The sequence below is a fragment of the Triturus cristatus genome, chromosome 8 (assembly GCF_964204655.1).
Source record: "Triturus cristatus chromosome 8, aTriCri1.1, whole genome shotgun sequence".
Lineage (NCBI taxonomy): Eukaryota > Metazoa > Chordata > Amphibia > Caudata > Salamandridae > Triturus > Triturus cristatus.
In genome coordinates, this window is record NC_140591.1 from 1,459,549,585 (window position 1) to 1,459,572,430 (window position 22,846).

At 41.7% G+C, this 22,846-nt stretch overlaps 1 protein-coding gene across 1 annotated transcript in view; it reads left to right on the plus strand.

Moving 5' to 3' along the window:
• The first annotated feature begins 666 nt into the window (after nt 1-666).
• Nucleotides 667-22,846, plus strand: part of LOC146805930 (retinal guanylyl cyclase 2-like) — a 468,140-nt gene continuing 445,960 nt past the window's right edge. Inside the window, exon 1 of the mRNA XM_085620568.1 lies at nt 667-1,397. The gene's annotated coding sequence lies outside the window, so the exon portion shown is untranslated. The remainder of the gene's footprint in view (nt 1,398-22,846) is intronic.

A 22,846-nucleotide genomic window follows, 5' to 3' on the forward strand; every position in this document is an offset into this window, starting at 1 on the left:
AAACAATATTTTTGGGGAAGATAACTGCAGATTATGCAGCGGATGAGTAGCTGGAGCATGTGACAAATGCGGCAAATCTACAATTATGCTAAAAAAGCTGTGAACGCAGAATCGCATAATTCCAGTGACCCTTGCTATATGAGAAGACCACAACAGGTGCTTGCTTGAGAGTAGGCAAGGCGGCCATGTTGGTTACTTTGATTTAGAGTCGGAACACACAATGTGATGAGTTGGTGAAAACACCAGCGGAAAGGAAGCCTACATATAAACAGGTGCATGCAATACACAACTAGAATGGATTATGTGACTGGTGTGGGATGTGCAAGTCATGTATTTTACAAGATAATATAATGAAGGATTGAAACATTTCAAAGCGTTTACAAGTCCTACTTATAGGGAGAGAAACTCCAGAGCTATTTTATGTAAGAATAAGTCTGACTAGGAACAATAGTAAGGTAAACGGAGGAGTCATCGTGACAGAGAGGACAGGCTAAGGTGCAGGACAGAGGGGAACTATAGAGGGGGAGGGAGAGGCAGGTAGAGAGAAAGAGAGGATCGTATTAAGAGGCTTCCAGGCCAAAGCAGGGATTAAATGCACACACCGAAACGCTTCTAATGCCGCGTGCTGACCCAGGGGTCACTCAATGGACACTGCTGGGAAGTAAATAGCTGTACAATCAAATTCAACACTAGAGCCAAAAATGCAAAAACTCGGTTAAAAAACTAGGAACAATGCAACTCTTCTGGGTAAAGCTTCTTTTTGGGGACTGGAAAGCTTCTAAATGTTGAAATGTCTGGGGCATCAGTCTCTTGCTGCGCGCAGGTGCAGCAGGCATCTTGATAGGAGGTGACACGGCCTCGCCCTGGGAGGAATCTTCACGTTTGTCAGAACATGCTTCAGCAATCATCATTACCGGCTCCCGGCGCAGGGTGCGCGCTCCCCTGACGTGGAAATGCTGACAGCAGAGTAAAGCCTCAAGAAAGCTGAGCAGGGAGTGGAGCACGCGGCGAGCGGAGGCAGCGGGGCGAGGAGCACCAGGGAATACTGTTTGCCACTTCTCCAGTCTTTGGAGGGCTCTCTTTTCCCTCAAGCTGTGCAGCCATGAAGACAAAACGGGGCAGTTTGAGGCAGGAGTGCGGCCAACGTCGGGCACGTGCAGCGTGTGGAGCCGCGCAGGGTCAGCGGGATCTGCTGGCATGGAGCTGTCCACGGTGCTGAAACTCAGAAGCCGCAGCACGCGCACACCGGGAGGCAGGGGCAGCGGACCGGAGGCAGCCTGAGATAAATGCATGTTACCGGCACTCGGCACCGTCCCTCGCTGCCACCCGCAGACCTGTGGGAACAAGGCTTGGTTCGGAAGGGTATGTAAGGCAACATCCTTACGGCTCTATATACAGTAAGTGCACACATTTTTTTTTGTAAAAGTTTATAGTGACCAGTGAAATCAAGGAATAGTTTCCATGCTTTTTAGTTAACTAACTTCCTTCCTTCCTTCCTTTCTTTCTTCCTAAAATCAATCCTTCCTTCCTTCCTTCCTTCCTTCCTTCCTTCTTTCTTCCTCCCCTCTTTCTTTCCTCCCTCCCTTCCTTCCTTCCTTCCTATCCATCCACTCCTTCCTTCCTTCCTTCCTTCCTTCCTTCCTTCCTTCCTTCCTTCCTTCTTTCCTTCTTTCCTTCCTTCCTCCCTTCTTTCTTTCCTTCCTTCCTTCCTTCCTTCAATCCATCCATCCCTCCCTCCCTCCCTCCCTCCCTTCCTTCCTTCCTTCCTTCCTTCCTTCCTTCCTTCCTTCCTTCCTTCCTTCCTTCCTTCCTTCCTTCCTTCCTTCCTTCCTTCCTTCCTTCCTTCCTTCCTTCCTTCCTTCCTTCCTTCCTTCCTTCCTTCCTTCCTTCCTTCCTTCCTTCCTTCCTTCCTTCCTTCCTTCCTTCCTTCCTTCCTTCCTTCCCTCCCCTCCCTCCCCTCCTCTTCCTGATAGAGGTCTGTTGTTCCTCTAACATTGATTGAACCTGGGAAGGAGATGCAGGCAAGAGATCTAAAGCACACAGCTGCTGATATATAATTTTGAAGTGAAAAGTATGGGTGGGCAACGTTGGCCAACATCACTTAAATCTACTTCAGAAAGTTTTAAATTAAAAAGAATAGTTTACCCATAGGCAATGCAGTGCAAACACCACCCACTCTGTATCTTCAGGAAATTGTCAAGTTATGAATTTAGCACAACCTTGGTGGTGAAATTTAAATAACTCACACAGTCGCATTACCAACAAGAATTGGCAAAGCTAATAAGTATTGCTTTTGTTTTGCTAGGGGAAGTGTTTAGTAATATGCCTCAGGTGTCTAGTCCCTTAATGAAGCAGCATCTTGGGCTACACTATTAAGTAGGGCCCCTTCCCTGAGCAGACTACATCAGCAAAGCTATGCTGATAAGTATTATGAAAAGGAGGCCGAAGATGAAGTGCTGGTTGTAAATTGTGAACTTAAAGGGGAAACTCAGTAAAATCATTGTATTTTTGTTGCATCTCTAAAACACATATTTGTGTGCAAATCTTTCCTTAGTGAACACAAATGTGTAAATCCAACAATATATTACGATGGCAGCAAAGTGAAACAAATGAACTAGAGAGATAAGTGAATAGCATTGTGGCCTGAGAGGCTAAGGCACTCAAATAAAACAGCAACCTCTTCCTAATCAAAAAACATATATAACCAATTGAAAAGTTGCTGTGTTAGCAATGAAAGAACACACAAGCTACCAAACAATATAACCATCCTAAAAATACGTGGCCTTGATGGAGAGGCAATCCAAGCAATAACAAACCTCTAAAAGCACATGCAAGTTAATGGCTAAAGGGACCTGACCTACAAACATCTATCTCTGTGCTGATTCACCAAGAGGTTGGTGCTGCAAAATAAAGCAAAACAAAACAATCTATAACATCCTGAGGGGACCCATGCTGATTCACCAGAAGGTTGGTGCTGCAAAACAAAACAAAATAAAGCAAAACAAAACAATCCATAACATCCTGAGGGGACCCATGCTGATCCACCAGGAGGTTGGTGCTGCAAAACAAAACAAAACAAAGCAAAACAAAACACAACACAACATAATGAGGGGACCCATGCTGATTCACCAGGAGGTTGGTGCTGCAAAACAAAACAAAACACAGCAAAACAAAACACAACACAACAAAATGAGGGGACCTATACTGAATCACCAGGAGGTTGGTGCTGCAAAACAAAACAAAACAAACCAAAACAAAACACAACACAACATAATGAGGGGACCTATACTGAATTACCAGGAGGTTGGTGCTGCAAAACAAAACTAAACAAACACAAATATGCTGAGGGGCCTCAAATTTAAGCATGTGCATTAAAGCGTGCATGAAGGCTTAACACTTAAGCGTGTCAGGGACTACATTTTGAAATATAGATCGCTACTCATGTTTCTTGTTCATAGCCATGAACCTGGAGTTAATGTTTCCTATTTTGAGTAAGAATGCTGAATCATGACAGACTGAGTTGGCCATGCTAGGATTTGACATGCTCACCTGTACATTAAAAGAGGACATGTCCAACAGTGCTCAGTTCACTGAGCAGCTATCCCTGCAGCTGCCAACAGATGCTCCGGCTGCAAAAGGGAAGCAGGTATTGAGCCATGGAAACATGCCTGCTTCAACCCTATTTGCGGGGAGAAGATTTGTTGCCGGGACACAAGGAGCCACTTCCTGGGTTGCAAAATCAGGGATCCTTGTTTGCTCCCGGTGTGTGCAGCTTCATGGTAGCTGGGAGTATTGTCACAGTGTATTGTCTCTAAAATCCTCCAAATTTCCTCCTCGCCATTTGAAAATGTGGGTTTACGTTAAGAGATATCAGAACTTAGGATCTCATGTAGTTCCAGACCAATATTTGTGATGCATTCTGGTACTTTAAGTCCTGAACGCATACTCGATAATTAAACCAGAATCTCTGGAATGCTATGTACATTTGTAGGCTGGATGAGTTCATTAAGCTTGGACCTAATACATTTTAAAACTCTGAAGTAGCTCTTTGTTTTTGTAAATATTCAATTCAACATATTATGACATTCCTCTGAATATGGGGTACTGGGGCACGTTTCAGTCGATGGCCAAAGATGCAGCTGCAAGTAGAAATACGCTCTATCCTAAACTCTATAGGACCGTCCCAAACAGTACTGGTGAGATATCTGGGACATATCCCAGAATCTGACGGTGGTAAATGCTAATTTAGACGTTTTCATTTTATTCTCTAAGTAGAATTGCAGCTTTCTCCTGGGGTCAGTCTTGGCTTCACTTATATACACCCTCCAGCTTGTACTGAACAGAACCAGAGCAACCCTAAAAAGGTTTGGAACCTTATATTGTCATATGTTCTGTCGCAAGGAAATATTTGTAGTTTATCCGATTGCTTGTGATCAGATGGTGTATGTGAGGTGCACTTATATTTGTGGTCTTCATGGGTTTATACCCGTGTGGTGTCTTCTCATGTGTGTGTGCTTGTATGGATTCCTGTCTGTGGTGTGTGTGTGCTTGTGCTGTGCTTGTATGGATACCTGTCTGTGGTGTGTGTGTGCTTGTGCTGTGCTTGTATGAATACCTGTCTGTGTGTGTGTGCTTGTGCTGTGCTTATACGGATACCTGTCTGTGGTGTGTGTGTGCTTGTACTGTGCTTATATGGATACCTGTCTGTGGTGTGTGTGTGCTTGTACTGTGCTTATATGGATACCTGTCTGTGGTGTGTGTGTGTGTGTGTGTGCTTGTGCTGTGCTTATATGGATACCTGTCTGCGGTGTGTGTATGTGTGCTTGTGCTGTGCTTATATGGATACCTGTCTGTGGTCTGTGTGTGTGTGAGTGCTTGTGCTGTGCTTATATGGATACCTGTCTGTGGTGTGTGTGTGCTTGTGCTGTGCTTATATGGATACCTGTCTGTGGTGTGTGTGTGTGCTTGTGCTGTGCTTATATGGATACCTGTCTGCGGTGTGTGTATGTGTGCTTGTGCTGTGCTTATATGGATACCTGTCTGTGGTCTGTGTGTGTGTGTGTGTGCTTGTGCTGTGCTTATATGGATACCTGTCTGTGGTGTGTGTGTGCTTGTGCTGTGCTTATATGGATACCTGTCTGTGGTGTGTGTGTGTGCTTGTGCTGTGCTTATATGGATACCTGTCTGTGGTCTGTATGTGTGTGTGCTTATGCTGTGCTTGTATGGATACCTGTCTGTGGTGTGTGTGTGCTTGTGCTGTGCTTGTATGAATACCTGTCTGTGGTGTGTGCTTGTGCTGTGCTTATATGGATACCTGTCTGTGGTGTGTGTGTGCTTGTGCTGTGCTTATATGGATACCTGTCTGTAGTGTGTGTGTGTGTGTGTGTGCTTGTGCTGTGCTTATATGGATACCTGTCTGTGGTGTGTGTGTGTGTGTGCTGTGCTTATATGGAAACCAGTCTGTGGTGTGTATGTTTTTTTGTTTGTAATGTGTCGAGTGATGTGTGGCAACAGAGTTTGCGTTGGTGGTGGGTATACAAATATGTGGATATGAATCTGTGTCTGAGTTTTGTGTTTATTTTCTTTGTCTTATAAAATCAAACTGCGATGGAACCTTTTCAAAAGTGTACAATAATCATTTTAACCAAATAAAAGAAATACATTCACTAGAGTATATGTGCTGATATGATATGGTTAGATGGTAGTTTCAATTTGAGTGACAGTCGAAAATCAACACACCATTACCATCTGCACCTTTACAGTTACTCTTTTTGATGAGGGCCATTCAAGAACCATGCATTATATCTTATTGCACAGAATACATTGCGTATCTACACTATCCTATCCTCGTCATGACATCAAAAGCATTTTCTAGGTTTGCTGTACAGAATCACTGTACTATGTTTCAGACATCAGACACAAGGGCATGAACGCAGAGGGGGTCCACCCCAGATGGTGGTCTTGTGTTCTGATAGGGTTACAAAGTACTGAGAATTTTGCTTTATCTGTTCTGCTTTCTGCCCCGCTGAACCCACTCACTCTTTGCTCTGTCTATCCTCTTTTAGTAGAGCACACTGGTAGTTACATCTTGTGTTAAGCTAGGAAAATGGCTCTACAGGCTAAACACTTATTTCTGTCATTATAAACTCGAAACCGGTCCATTGAACCTACCAAGATTAATACATAACTCCTGCTTTCTAAAAACTTATGCACCTAATCTAGTGTTTATGGCAATTTGTTATCCTGTAGTTTTATGGTTTTCGTCATTATGTTTCTTGTGTCGTGTGGTTTGAGCAATTTTCTGTGACACTATAGCCCTAAGTATCTACAATAAAAATATCTGTGTTCCAAGATATTAATGTCAAAATAACGAATACCAAAATATTGGCAGTAAATAATATACAAAGTATTCGTTGTGTTGGTGCTCACTCCGGTTGAAACCCACAGTTGTAGCTATAAACAAAGATGTTTTGTCCTCCGGTCCAACGAACATTGGATAAAGTCCATATATTTGGGGGTGTCAAATTTAATTATGCAACTCCAGTCCCATGGACATACAATGAGGGAGGTCAGATTCGCTATTCTTCTCCAGTACAACTAACATTGGGGAAAGTGCATATAATTAGGTGGGCAGTTTTACTATTATGACTTCAGCCCCATAAATATTGGGCAAAGAACATATATTTGGAGGGGGGCAAATTTAAATTCTGACCTCAATCCCACTAACAATTTAGAAAGTGGATAAAATTGGAGAGGTCAAATTTACTATTCTTACTCCATTCCCACGAACATAGGGAAAAGACCCGACAACTGGATGAGTTAGGTCAAGTTTACTGTTCCAACTTTAGTCCTAGAAACACCGGAGAAAGTGCATTCTTGGAAGGAGGGTCAGAATTACTATTAAGTCTAGTACAACAGACATTGGTGAAAGTATGCATCAGTGGGTAGGTCAAAATTAATATACTAACTCCAAACTATGTTTTAAAATTACATTTGCATTTGAGAAACACTATTAAAAAATACATTAAAAAATACTATATCATAATAAATGTTGCAAAATGTCGAAAGATTTAGATTCTAATAATTATAAAAAAATGTCTAAATACTGTTAATAGTGCAAATATATAATATCAAATGTAAAGAAAATAAAAAAATTAAAATAATGATCATTTAAAAAAATATGAAATTAGCTAACATACATTTAAAAAAATCTATATCTATCGCAAGAACCAGAATACCCTAAAACATAAAAAACTATAATTATGTACTTATGATTTTAGAAAATTATATAAATATATGTGTGTGTATATATATATATATATATATATATATATATATATATATATATATATTCACTGAAAAAACCATGGGTTTCACACACGTTATAGTTAGGAATTAGCATTTAAAAAACCTTAGAAATTCAGTGAAAAAACCATAGGTTTCACACACGTTATAGTTAGGAATTAGCATTTGAAAAACCTTAGAAATTCAGTGAAAAAACCATAGGTTTCACACATGTTATAGTTAGCTGGACATTTTACTCGTAAAAAACCAATGAAATTGCCCCGTTATAGTTAGTTCAGCTAACTATAACTCGCGCGCCCGCAATGCACTGCTGATGACGTCACATATTACATCACTCATGACATGGTCAGTGACATCACTCATGACATCACTGATGACATCTCAAATGACATCACTGATGACATCATCCAGTGAATGTGTATTTTTCTGAAAATTAAATATGTTTTATATATGTATATCTCAAGGACGATGGAAGAATAAATGGGTATATAAGTGTCTAAATGGATGATTTGTTTTTGAAAAATTGATTGTATAACTGACTGATTAAGTGTATCTTAGTGAATACATGGCTTAGTGAGTAATGTTTAAATATGTAAATATCTGTATCAGTCTCTCACTTTGTGTATAAGTGGCTGCATGGGTTGGTGAGTAGCTACATGGGTGTCTATATAGGTTATTAGTTGGTTTTTTGAGTATCAGTCTGAGTGTCTGCATGGTTCGGTGGGGGGTATTACGTAGTGCATAGGTGCATGTATGTGTTGAACAGAGCATGTGTGCAGGACTGCATGGGTGGATGAGTGTGTGTATGGGTGTGTTAGTGAGTGAATGACTGTCTCAATAGTGTCTTTATGAGTAACTACATATGTTTAAAACTAGTATATGTGACTATTGGTGTATATATGTGATTATATGTGAGAGATTGAAAGAGTTCCTGTATGAATAAGTATGTGTTTCTATAAGTGATTGTTTAAAAGACTAAGTATGTGTAAGTTTCCGTAGAAGTAAGTGTGGTGGTGTGTGTATAACTGTATATGCAAGTAAATGTATGTTTGATTCTTTATTAGCATGAGTGACTATGTGTGTGAGTTGCTCTATGGATGAGTGGCATTGTGTAACAGGATGTATAGGTGTATGAGTACATATGATGAGTGAGTACATGTATGAGTGACTGTATTGGACTGTTGGTGAATGAGTGGATGTGTATGTGGATCTTAGAATTACTGAAGAGGTTGTTGTAACTGTTATTGGTATGTCCATTGTTTTGTAAATTTTAGTCTCTATTTTTGAATGTGTGTGTCAAAGGTTATATTAGGGGAAGAGGAGGTCTGCCACTCTATCACAAGGATGATGTCATCAGTGATGTCATCAGTGATGTCATTTGAGATGTCATCAGTGATGTCATGAGTGATGTCACTGACCATGTCATGAGTGATGTAATATGTGACGTCATCAGCAGTGCATTGCGGGCGCGCGAGTTATAGTTAGCTGAACTAACTATAACGGGGCAATTTCATTGGTTTTTTACGAGTAAAATGTCCAGCTAACTATAACATGTGTGAAACCTATGGTTTTTTCACTGAATTTCTAAGGTTTTTCAAATGCTAATTCCTAACTATAACGTGTGTGAAACCTATGGTTTTTTCACTGAATTTCTAAGGTTTTTTAAATGCTAATTCCTAACTATAACGTGTGTGAAACCCATGGTTTTTTCAGTGAATTTGCAAGGTTTTTTAAATGCTAATTCCTAACTATAACGTGTGTGAAACCTATGGTTTTTTCAGTTTATTTTTTTCGTTTTTTTAAATGCTAAGTTACTTTACGCCATTCGTGGCGTGCGCGCCCACTTAACGCCACCAAAAGCACAGGGGGTGGGGTCAATGTGGATAGTGGTTTTTTATTTCGATTTTATATTTTTATTATAATTTAATGCAATTTTTTTTTATTTCATTTTTTGTAAGCCTTTTTTTAATAATTTATGTACTATATCCTGCATTATCGAACGGTTTTTTTTAATGCATTTTTTTCCGTGCGCGTACGGTAAGCTGACGCTACGCGCTTGTAAAATACGCGTACGGTAAGCTGACGCTACGCGCTCTGGACGTAATTAGTGCAGCGCGCCTACGTGATACGTGCGTGCCGTACGCGTATACCCGGAAGCAACGTCGCGGTTACGCAGGGGCGTGTAATGCGCATGCGCGATACGTGATACGTGCGTGCCGTACGCGTACACCCGGAAGCAACGTCGCGGTTACGCAGGGGCGTGTAATGCGCATGCGCGAAAGTGACGTAAGCGCTGCGTAAGCGCACCGTAAGCGTCACGTGCGCGCACGGTAGGCCATGTGACTTACAAAGAACACTTTTTATTGGTTGAAATTACTTTCACTTCCAGAAACTTCCCACACCACACCCATTCCCCTCTTTACTGCTTGAAAGAACACTTTTCATTGGTTGATACTACTTTCAGTTCCAGATTCTTCCCACACCACACCCATTCCCCTCATTTCTGCTTGTGATTCTCTAGGAGCAGGAGCTGGATTGACATTGGGATACAATGGCAGAACAGAAGAGCTCTTCTGAGAGTGAGGCCAGCAGCACCACCATGATCCAGAGAAGGAGGAAACAAAAGACTTCTTTTGTATGGGAGTATTTCACTTTTCCAGAGGGGGAGAAAAAGGTCAATGCTCCAAAGGTCACTTGCATACTTTGTGATCGTGTTTTATCAAGAGGAAATCCAAGTAGGAAATATTCCTTTGGAAATCACTCTATGATGAGACACCTTCAGGACAGACACCCAAGGACCTTTGCTCGACATACTGGAGAAAACTCTTCAGTAAGTCACCAGAGCCCAGCCTCAGATGCTCAGCCGAGTACATCATCGGCAGCTCAGCTGAGCCCTTCCTCTGTTGTTGGAGCATCACCTTCTTCTTTTCCTTTGGACATCAACCCTCGATTTGCGAGTGTTGAAATGAGGTGTACAAAATGTGGTGGTCTTATTGCTTTTGGGGAGGTCAGTCTTCCCCTTATTAACAATAAGATAGACCAGCATGTTTGTAGACGCTCATAATACTCCCATTCTTTCTTTCCTCCATCCCTGTATGAACCCAACGGCTCTTATAAGAGCCAACCTTACCTCACAATTTTTTGTATTTTTTTTTAAGCTTCCCTTTTCGCAAAATTTTTTTTTCCGTGCGCGCACGGTACGCGTAATTCCGCAGGTCGCCGTGCGCGTACGCTACGCGCATACGGCGATTTTTTGAAAAATAATTTTTTTTTATTTTTGTCCTTGAGGGTCCTTCTGGGACCCCCTGACCAAGGCTAGGGGGTCAGGAACTGTCGAGCCTGCCCCCTTTTCACATTATCCACCTTTTTTTTTCACCCCCCTGACAGTTCGAGAGAGAAAATGGCGGCCGCCGCTTCCTGGTTTCGACCGATTCGAATGTTTACTAAGATCTAACAGCCAATCAGAATCCCGCTCGCGCACGCCACCGTACGCGTACCGTAAGCTTACCGTAAGCGCACGGTAAGCGCACCGTAAGCTTCCACAGATATATATATTGATTTAAAGGCTATTTTCTCAGGATCTACTGAACAGATTTACACCAAACCTACAAAAGGCACTTCCTTGACCTGAGGACTACCTCTCTGCCAAATTTCTAGTAATTCTGTTCAGCCGTTCGGGCTGTAGCTCGTTCTAAAGGTCCTATGGAAAAATGCATGGGAAAAACGCGTTTTGGGACCCCCCTTTTATCTCAGCCCCCACTTGACGAACCCCCCCGAGACTTTCAGGGTAGGAGCGGAGCGTAGCGCCCCACCTATTTTGAGAAATTCGCGAGGATTCGTCGACCGGCGCCAAAGTTATTCAAAATAGAATGTTGAGGTTTTCCTATGGAAACGTGGTCCTAACTATAACTACCTACTGGCGACCGCCAGTAGGTAATATATATATATATATATATATATATATATCCAAAAGAAAAACGTAACTCCTTCCGGACTCCACGAGACCCGTGGAAAGTGGAGCGCACGCCGGCGGAGTACCGGCTGTCCCTTTGACTTCTAAAATTATTTTTGAAAAGCGGGCTCTCAGGAAAGACAAACACAAAGTGCTTATGGATTTCCGTTGTTAAATTCACAATGCGTTTCACCTCTAACGAGGCTTGATCACGTGATCAAGCCTCGTTGGAGGTGAAACGCGTTGTGAATTAAGCAACAGACATCCATAAGCACTTTGTGTTTGTCTTTCCTGAGAGCACGCTTTTCAAAAATAATTTTAGAAGTCATATATATATATATTCACTGAAAAAACCATAGGTTTCAGGGGCGTTATAGTTAGGAATTGGCATTTAAAAAACCTTAGAAATCACTGAAAAAACCATAGGTTTCAGGGGCGTTATAGTTAGCTGGGCATTTCCCTCGTACAAAACCCTAGAAATTCCCCCGTTATAGTTAGTTCAGCTAACTATAACTCGCGCCCCCGCAATGCACTACTCATGATGTCACATATTACATCACTCATGACATGGTCAGTGACATCACTGATGACATCTCAAATGAAGAATGAGTGGGTGTATAAGTGTGTGAATGGATGATTTAGTAGGTGTGTGACTGACTCTATAAGTGAGTCATTAAATGTATCTTACTGCAGACTTGTGACTAAACTGTGTGAATGTCTGTATCTGTCTGTCTGTTGGTGTATAAGTGGCTGCATGGTTTTTTGAATAGCTATATGAGTGTCTATATGGGTTATTGATTGGTTGTCTGAGTATCTGTATGGGTGCCTGAGTGTTTGTGTGGGTGGGGTGTGTGTGACTCTGTGCATAGATGTGAGAGTGGGTGATTTTATGGGTGCATGGTTTTAAGAGTGCATCTGTGATGGACTGTATGGTTGGGTGAGTGTATGTATGGGTGTGTTAGTGATTGAATGTATATCTCAGTCGTACATGTGTGAGTAACTACATATGTGTAAGGCAGTATATATGTGTGTAAGAGTATATAACTGGCTATATGTGAGAGTGTGTGATTGTGAGAGTGGCTGTATGGATGAGTGTGTGCTTGTATCAGTAATTGTATAAGAGTGTAAGAATGTGGTAGTATTTTTATGAGTAAGTGAACTTGTGTGAGTGTAACTGGATAGATGAGTAAATGGGAGTGTGATTAATTATTTGCATGACTGACTAGGTGTGTGAGTACCTCTATGGATGATTGTTGGTGTGTGAGTGCCTATATAGGTGTATAAATGCATATGATAGTCCTGTACTGAGTAACTGTAAGTATGAGTGACTGTACAGGTGAGTGAGTGGATGTGTGTGTAGACCTAAGAGTCAATGAGTGGGTATGTAGTTATTGGTATTGGAGCATCTATGGTTTTGAGAATGTACGTCTGAAATTTTCATTGGGTATATCAAAGGGTGAGAGAAGATGCACTAATTTATCACATGGATGACGTCATCAGTGATGTCATCAGTGATGTCATTTGAGATGTCATCAGTGATGTCATCAGTGATGTCACTGACCATGTCATGAGTGATGTAATATGTGACGTCATCAGCAGTGCATTGCAGGGGCGCGAGTTATAGTTAGCTGAACTAACTATAATGGGGGAAATTCTGGGTTTTGTACGAGGGAAATGTCCAGCTAACTATAACGCCCCTGAAACCTATGGTTTTTTCAGTGAATTTCTAAGGTTTTTAAAATGCCAATTCCTAACTATAACGCCCCTGAAACCTATGGTTTTTTTAGTGAATTTCAAAGGTTTTTTAAATGCCAATTCCTAACTATAACGTGCATGAAACCTATGGTTTTTTCAGTGAATTTTAAAGGTTTTTTAAATGCTAATTCCTATCTATAACTTATCTCTAAAGATATCACGTTTAATGATTTTCATTGGATTTCTTTATTTTTCAATTTCAGTGTGTCAATTTCATTAATTATCTTTTTTAAAATACTTTTTTATCACCATTTTTTAAACTTATTTTTTCAATTAATTCTTTTAAAAACTTAAAAAATATTATTTGTTTTTATTGGGTTTTAAAAAAAATATTTTTGTATATTTTCTAAAAATATTTTTTGAACTATATTTTCAAAACGTTATTTTTTATTTTTTTTCCCAATTTTTGGGATCCGCGCACCCTATGCGCACCGTTCTCGATCCCTACGCGTAAGCATCCGCGCACGGTATGCGTTGGGTACGTGTTAGAAGCGCGATTGCAATGCGACCGGTACGCGACTCCAAGACTATACGCGACACGTACGATGTATGTTATGCGACGCTTCCGCGATGCGTCATATGCGTGTATGACGTGGTGGGTGCGCGGATCCACGAAATATTTAACATTTAAAAAAAAAATATATATATATATGTATTTCATGTGAATATTAATTGAAGACAAACTCTAAACTTCTCATAAAAGTAATATATTTTTACATCTAATCCTATATTCCTTTTAAATTCAATTTCGCGGATGCGCGCTGGGTGCGTGCTGCGTAAGCGCAGGGTGCGCGAATCTCATGTGACCTGCAAAAAAAGAGATTTGATTGGTTCATTACAGTTCCTGTTCTAACTATTGAAAGACCCCACCCATTTCAATCATTCTTCTTTGACCTTCTTTGGAAGAGCATCTCTTTGCAGAGAACAAGCTTTTTTGACTAAGTTTTTACTTAGCTCAAACTTTTTTCAGAACAAATAATGGCTTCAGGGCAGCAGGCTTCTCCTGCATCTCCTCATACATCTGATTATGATTTTTTGGAAGAGACACCACGCCCACCACGTTTTTCATCTGTGGTGTGGACATTTTTTACCTATCCTGAGGGGCAAACGAAGACCAATGCCACCTTGGTGATGTGCAAGATCTGCCAGAGAGTGCTGCCTCGAGGGGATCCTAACCAAAAATACTCATGTGGAACAGCTAGCATGATGAAACACCTAAGGACCCTTCATCCGGTAAATCTTGCTTGGGATGAATGCCGAAGGATGAGAGTCGCTCCTGCTCCTTCCGACTCATCGCAGCCGAGCACTTCAAGAGTGCATGATTCAGCACAAAATTTGGACATCCGTCCACAATTTCAATTTTTGAAAGTGCTCTGCATTAAATGCAATGCGACTTTATGCTACGGGGGGCGTTAGAACTAAGGGCAAGCCCAATAGTCACTGGGACCTGGGTAACAAACAGTGGAATAGAAATGGTCCCAGAACATACATAAAATAGAGAAAGATCAACAAAACAACTATTGCAACGAGTAAGGCAGAACCATAGTGTTATTTAATCACACTTGGAACAGGCACATAAATGCATATGATAAATCACACTATTTACAAAAGTGCGGGGTGCCACGGGGAAGGGGAGGGAGTGACGAGTTAGGTAGGGTAGTAGGGTAAGTGACATATAAAAGTTCATAACAATGGTACAAATCAATTGCTGGGCACCTTACTGTCGTGCCAAATAATCAAGATAAGAGTCATTCATTGACAGAATTAAATGTTTTGCCAAATAGCCATATACAAGTGAAAGTACACAGTGCTCAACGCACTATTGAGGGTACTGGCATGGTGAGATGTCGACGTTTCGACCCCTCTTCCAAGGTAGGTAGATTAATTCCTTACGGGTGGGGTCTTCCTCAGGACAAAGAGGATGGTGGAACGGGGAAGGTAGGCACCTATACAAAGATATGGGTGGGAATTAAAAAGTGATAATGCCAAGCGAAAATTCAACTGCAGGGCTGGATATGGATATAACTGCCATAATTACCAGTTTAAAGAACGAGCATCTAGTCAGTGACAGCTTGGCATCAGGGCAAAAAAGGCTCCACAGTCGGGTGGGAGTGAAAATCACCTAAAAATGAATTTAAAAGTGACAATGAAGTCAACAATAGAGTTGACTCGAAAAGAGGGGAGTGGGTTATGACTCCATATAAATGTAAACTCACGTGTATTACTTAGCACAAAAGGGAGGATTAGATTACTCCGTCAAATCACACCGCAGCGTAGATCGGTATGTTGGGTGAAGTGAATCACCGGGAGAACAGCCTCTAAAAACCAAATGGAGAGAGCGCTCTTTAAATGGGAAACCTGATAGGTGGCCCAAAACTAGAGAAATACAAAGCAAACAGGACCTGGTCCCTCATCCTATCATCCGTATACTAAGATGGAAAAAAGCGGGACTGGCAATTCAATAAATGGAAAAACTAAACAAACATTGATTAAAAAGGAAAAATGGAAAGGTCAATCCAGCGAGAATCGCTTTGACCCTATGCGTGGAAAGGGCGCAATAATCAGTATACATGCAGACGGACTAATCGTGTTAGACACGAGATCCTAGTGACGGGACTAACAATTAAAAAGAAGTCAATACTGGAAAAAAAACCAAAGGCGTAATACTAATGGAAATGGCAAAATAAACTATTAATATGAAAACGGACTGATCGTATGAAACAAGGACATACTCATCGGTCGAATTAGCCAAAATATAGCGGAGTATAATTCAGGCGGTTCCCTTACCTTGAGACGGCGTACGAGTCTGAAACCGCTCAACTCAGACAGCTTACTGACAACGCGGGGCGGCTCCCTGATAAGGAGAACGCTGAAACCGCGTGACGTTACACCGGGTGCAGCCGCTAGATGCTGCCCTTAACGGGAGAATGGAAGAAAGACCATTCGGGTAGTTCGAAACCGAGGCTTGAAGAATTAGTATAGGTAAATTAATCCCAAAATAAATAAACAAAATGAATAGGTGTGTCAAATGAAATATGTGTGTTATTAATAATTGGGTGAGTGGAATGCATCACTCGAGGAGCGTCGTCGAGGACCGGTGGGTGAGCATGATCGGTCGTACTAAGGTTAGGAGAGGAGAATCAATATGTGAACATGTACGTAGGGGATCCTAAAAAAGGAGCGATTGTATTTTGAAGGAGCATAATTGATTAGCAAACATATGAGCACATTTGAATTGCACTGTTGTACAGACTAAAGGGCGTGCAGCCAAAACTAATGATCTGTTATTAGGTAAACAAACAGGTAAAGTAACTTTTGCACAATAGGTGCATTAATTGAAAGCGTCTCAACGTTTAAGATGACACATTGAACCAGAAAAAAATATATTGATTCACTTGTAGAAAATATGAGAAAACATAAAAAAGGAGTGAAAGAACATTGGTTGTTAGAAAGCAAGCATATGAGCTTATATCAATTAACATTTTCTAATGAAGATGCAAGAGAACCAGATGATAATTACATTGGGAGAAAAACGTCAGATAGTCATGTAGATACATGATATTTGCTTGCTGGATAATGAAAGTATGGCAAAAGACAAATGATAGTTCCAATGGGAAAGAAACAATCGAAAAAGTCATGTGCATAATGGGTACATTCATCATAAATGTCTCATGGTCAACATCATAAAGTGTCTCAGGAATAACGTTGACAACAAGTTAGATTACAGGCTGGGGAAAACAGAACAAAATGAACCTTGTTCATGAGTTATCGAGAATAGCTAATTGAGCATTACTAGGGTCTTGTTCGTTCAAACCCGTTAGAATAGTGTCAAAGCGTATCATCATTTTTGACTCTCTAATGAGCAGGATAGAGGATATATTGCCTCCCCGAGGTCCCAGTTCTGTCTTTTCCAAGACAATCCATTTCATTTCATCGGGGCGGTGTCCCAGTTGGTGATAGTGTTCAACTAGAGGTGCACCTGTCACATTGCATCTTATTCGACTTTGGTGTTGAAGAATTCTTGCCTTGACTTTCTGCTGTGTCTGGCCAATATATAGTTGGTCACATGGACACAGGATCCCATAGATGACGTTGCTGGAATTGCAGTTAGTATGTGATTGCAATGTAATGGTCTGATGTTTATATTCAAAGTTCTTTGATTGCATAGTTGTGGGGCATGCTTTACACGACCCGCACTTGAAGTGACCTATGATTGGTGGTAAATTCCAGAGTGACCGAATGGTCGGTTCAACTGGGTCCTCAAGGAAGGAATGCACCACATGGTCCTTGATGCTCATTGCTTTCTTAAAAGAATGCATCGGTAAATCAGGTTGGTCAATCTCCGTGGATATAATGTTCCAATGTTTATTGATGATCTTTTTCACTGCATTACTGCGAGTGGAGAATGTTGTGACACATATCATCTTATTATTTTGGCGTGATGTATTAGGATGTTTGGGTGAGAGCAGAGTGTCCCGTGGGTTGTACCAGGCCCTCTTCCGGGCCCTCTTTACCAGGCGTTTTGGGTAACCTCTTAGGATTAACCTGGCCGTTAGGTTCTCAGACTCTGTTGTGTAGTCTGTTCGTTTTGTGCAGTTCCTGCGGATCCGCAGGAACTGTCCCACTGGGAGATTGTCGCGCAAACCGCGCGGGTGGTGGCTGCTGTACCTCAGTAGGGAATTTCTTTCCGTTGGCTTCCTATATAGGGTAGTAAGAAGTTTCTCATCTTCATAAAAGATTTTCAGATCGAGGAAGGGTATCTCCTGTGTGCTGGACTGAATAGTGAACTGAATGTCTTGGTCGCACTGGTTTAGCCATTGGTGGAACAAATTGAGTTGGGTAGTCTCACCATTCCAAATCATCAATATATCGTCAATATATCTCTTCCACGTATTGACATGTGCCGAAAATGGGTTGCTGTTGAGGACGAAACGCTTCTCAAAGTTATCCATATACAGGATCGCTAGATCTGGAGCGAAGGCAGCCCCCATCGCGACTCCTTTCGTTTGTACGTAGTACTTTCCTTGGAAGTAAAAGAAATTCTTTTTCATAGCGATGGTCAAAAGAGCTATGATAAAATCCGTAGGTACCCTTGTTGGTGCTGGTCTTAGATCCAAAACTGCCCGCATAACCGCCAGTGCAGGTTCCTGCGGAATGCTGGTGTATAGCGAGACAATATCACAGGTGACAAGTATCTGCTCACTTGGGTTGAAGGGTTGTTGGTCAATCATTGCAATAACTTGCATGGTGTCACGAAGGTATGTTTCTGTTTCTTCTGCCAATGGTTTTAGGAAAATGTCTATGTACTTACATAGAGGTTCCAATAGTGAACCGCAGCCGGATACTATAGGGCGACCTGGTGGATGTAGGATGTCCTTATGTATCTTTGGTAGAGTATAGATGGTAGGTAGTCGTGGATGTTGTTGATTAAGGTAGTCATATTCCAATTTACTTAGAAAACCACAGTTCAAAGCGTCCAGAGTTATTAGATGGATTTCCCCCATCAGCTCCAAGGATATCAGGTTTTATGAGAAAAAGAACACATATCCTTATCTCAACGAAGATTATTACAAACAGGACAATTCTGGTCGTTTCACGGGCAGAGGAAGAGGGGCTTTCAGAGGGAGAAGGAATTATACCACGTTTTCCGATTCTACGGTGAGTTCAGACAGTGATCCAGAGGCCCCTGGCCCTAGTTACGACTACAACTACCGGGACAACTGGTACCCCCCCCAAGGTTATTTCCCTTTTTTAGGGGAAGGCCAATGGAGACCACCGCGAGGACGAGGTGGCAACTGGCCAAGAGGGCCCCCGAGAGGCCAGCAGAATCCACCGAGCGCCAATTGGGACAGAGGCCGAGGTACAACCCCGAAACAAGTCCGATTCCAACAAGAGAACCACGGAGAGATATCGACGAGGCGCAAAGTCTACAGATGGTAGAGCCCATTGATAATCCAGTGGTCAACATCTCTGCATATAATCTTAACGCTGACGAACAGGCTGTACTCTGTAAGGGCCTGTCCTTCGTCCCAACTGCCCATCCGAACTCATTCAACCTCAAAACTGAACTCCATGGTTTTTTTCGTAAGATCCGTCTGAGGTATTTTTTTAAAAACACGGAAGACAGTCCACCCAAGTCGGTCACCGGATTAAGGCCTCCATCCAAGTTTGTTCCGCCTGCCAATGCTATGAGTAGCAGGATTTTGGCTTACAAGAGCATGGTTCTGAACGATGTCAACACTTTACTTTCAACATACAAACATACCATACCTAACACCAGCAAGTCTGAGAAAGCTGCTCTCCTAACCCTCAGAAACAACAAAGACATTGTGATCAAGTCTGCCGATAAGGGCGGAGCTATAGTGGTGCAAGATACGACTGCATATAAATCGGAGATTTTAAGGCAGTTACAAGACGGTGTCAGTTATTCTTTGTTGAAGTCTGATCCCACGAAGGACCTGATGGGGGAAATCCATCTAATAACTCTGGACGCTTTGAACTGTGGTTTTCTAAGTAAATTGGAATATGACTACCTTAATCAACAACATCCACGACTACCTACCATCTATACTCTACCAAAGATACATAAGGACATCCTACATCCACCAGGTCGCCCTATAGTATCCGGCTGCGGTTCACTATTGGAACCTCTATGTAAGTACATAGACATTTTCCTAAAACCATTGGCAGAAGAAACAGAAACATACCTTCGTGACACCATGCAAGTTATTGCAATGATTGACCAACAACCCTTCAACCCAAGTGAGCAGATACTTGTCACCTGTGATATTGTCTCGCTATACACCAGCATTCCGCAGGAACCTGCACTGGCGGTTATGCGGGCAGTTTTGGATCTAAGACCAGCACCAACAAGGGTACCTACGGATTTTATCATAGCTCTTTTGACCATCGCTATGAAAAAGAATTTCTTTTACTTCCAAGGAAAGTACTACGTACAAACGAAAGGAGTCGCGATGGGGGCTGCCTTCGCTCCAGATCTAGCGATCCTGTATATGGATAACTTTGAGAAGCGTTTCGTCCTCAACAACAACCCGTTTTGGGCACATGTCAATACGTGGAAGAGATATATTGACGATATATTGATGATTTGGAATGGTGAGACTACCCAACTCAATTTGTTCCACCAATGGCTAAACCAGTGCGACCAAGACATTCAGTTCACTATTCAGTCTAGCACACAGGAGATACCCTTCCTCGATCTGAAAATCTTTTATGAAGATGAGAAACTTCTTACTACCCTATATAGGAAGCCAACGGAAAGAAATTCCCTACTGAGGTACAGCAGCCACCACCCGCGCGGTTTGCGCGACAATCTCCCAGTGGGACAGTTCCTGCGGATCCGCAGGAACTGCACAAAACGAACAGACTACACAACAGAGTCTGAGAACCTAACGGCCAGGTTAATCCTAAGAGGTTACCCAAAACGCCTGGTAAAGAGGGCCCGGAAGAGGGCCTGGTACAACCCACAGGACACTCTGCTCTCACCCAAACATCCTAATACATCACGCCAAAATAATAAGATGATATGTGTCACAACATTCTCCACTCGCAGTAATGCAGTGAAAAAGATCATCAATAAACATTGGAACATTATATCCACGGAGATTGACCAACCTGATTTACCGATGCATTCTTTTAAGAAAGCAATGAGCATCAAGGACCATGTGGTGCATTCCTTCCTTGAGGACCCAGTTGAACCGACCATTCGGTCACTCTGGAATTTACCACCAATCATAGGTCACTTCAAGTGCGGGTCGTGTAAAGCATGCCCCACAACTATGCAATCAAAGAACTTTGAATATAAACATCAGACCATTACATTGCAATCACATACTAACTGCAATTCCAGCAACGTCATCTATGGGATCCTGTGTCCATGTGACCAACTATATATTGGCCAGACACAGCAGAAAGTCAAGGCAAGAATTCTTCAACACCAAAGTCGAATAAGATGCAATGTGACAGGTGCACCTCTAGTTGAACACTATCACCAACTGGGACACCGCCCCGATGAAATGAAATGGATTGTCTTGGAAAAGACAGAACTGGGACCTCGGGGAGGCAATATATCCTCTATCCTGCTCATTAGAGAGTCAAAAATGATGATACGCTTTGACACTATTCTAACGGGTTTGAACGAACAAGACCCTAGTAATGCTCAATTAGCTATTCTCGATAACTCATGAACAAGGTTCATTTTGTTCTGTTTTCCCCAGCCTGTAATCTAACTTGTTGTCAACGTTATTCCTGAGACACTTTATGATGTTGACCATGAGACATTTATGATGAATGTACCCATTATGCACATGACTTTTTCGATTGTTTCTTTCCCATTGGAACTATCATTTGTCTTTTGCCATACTTTCATTATCCAGCAAGCAAATATCATGTATCTACATGACTATCTGACGTTTTTCTCCCAATGTAATTATCATCTGGTTCTCTTGCATCTTCATTAGAAAATGTTAATTGATATAAGCTCAAATGCTTGCTTTCTAACAACCAATGTTCTTTCACTCCTTTTTTATGTTTTCTCATATTTTCTACAAGTGAATCAATATTTTTTTTTCTGGTTCAATGTGTCATCTTAAACGTTGAGACGCTTTCAATTAATGCACCTATTGTGCAAAAGTTACTTTACCTGTTTGTTTACCTAATAACAGATCATTAGTTTTGGCTGCACGCCCTTTAGTCTGTACAACAGTGCAATTCAAATGTGCTCATATGTTTGCTAATCAATTATGCTCCTTCAAAATACAATCGCTCCTTTTTTAGGATCCCCTACGTACATGTTCACATATTGATTCTCCTCTCCTAACCTTAGTACGACCGATCATGCTCACCCACCGGTCCTCGACGACGCTCCTCGAGTGATGCATTCCACTCACCCAATTATTAATAACACACATATTTCATTTGACACACCTATTCATTTTGTTTATTTATTTTGGGATTAATTTACCTATACTAATTCTTCAAGCCTCGGTTTCGAACTACCCGAATGGTCTTTCTTCCATTCTCCCGTTAAGGGCAGCATCTAGCGGCTGCACCCGGTGTAACGTCACGCGGTTTCAGCGTTCTCCTTATCAGGGAGCCGCCCCGCATTGTCAGTAAGCTGTCTGAGTTGAGCGGTTTCAGACTCGTACGCCGTCTCAAGGTAAGGGAACCGCCTGAATTATACTCCGCTATATTTTGGCTAATTCGACCGATGAGTATGTCCTTGTTTCATACGATCAGTCCGTTTTCATATTAATAGTTTATTTTGCCATTTCCATTAGTATTACGCCTTTGGGTTTTTTTCCAGTATTGACTTCTTTTTAATTGTTAGTCCCGTCACTAGGATCTCGTGTCTAACACGATTAGTCCATCTGCATGTATACTGATTATTGCGCCCTTTCCACGCATAGGGTCAAAGCGATTCTCGCTGGATTGACCTTTCCATTTTTCCTTTTTAATCAATGTTTGTTTAGTTTTTCCATTTATTGAATTGCCAGTCCCGCTTTTTTCCATCTTAGTATACGGATGATAGGATGGGGGACCAGGTCCTGTTTGCTTTGTATTTCTCTAGTTTTGGACTACCTATCAGGTTTCCCATTTAAAGAGCGCTCTCTCCATTTGGTTTTTAGAGGCTGTTCTCCCGGTGATTCACTTCACCCAACATACCGATCTACGCTGCGGTGTGATTTGACGGAGTAATCTAATCCTCCCTTTTGTGCTAAGTAATACACGTGAGTTTACATTTATATGGAGTCATAACCCACTCCCCTCTTTTCGAGTCAACTCTATTGTTGACTTCATTGTCACTTTTAAATT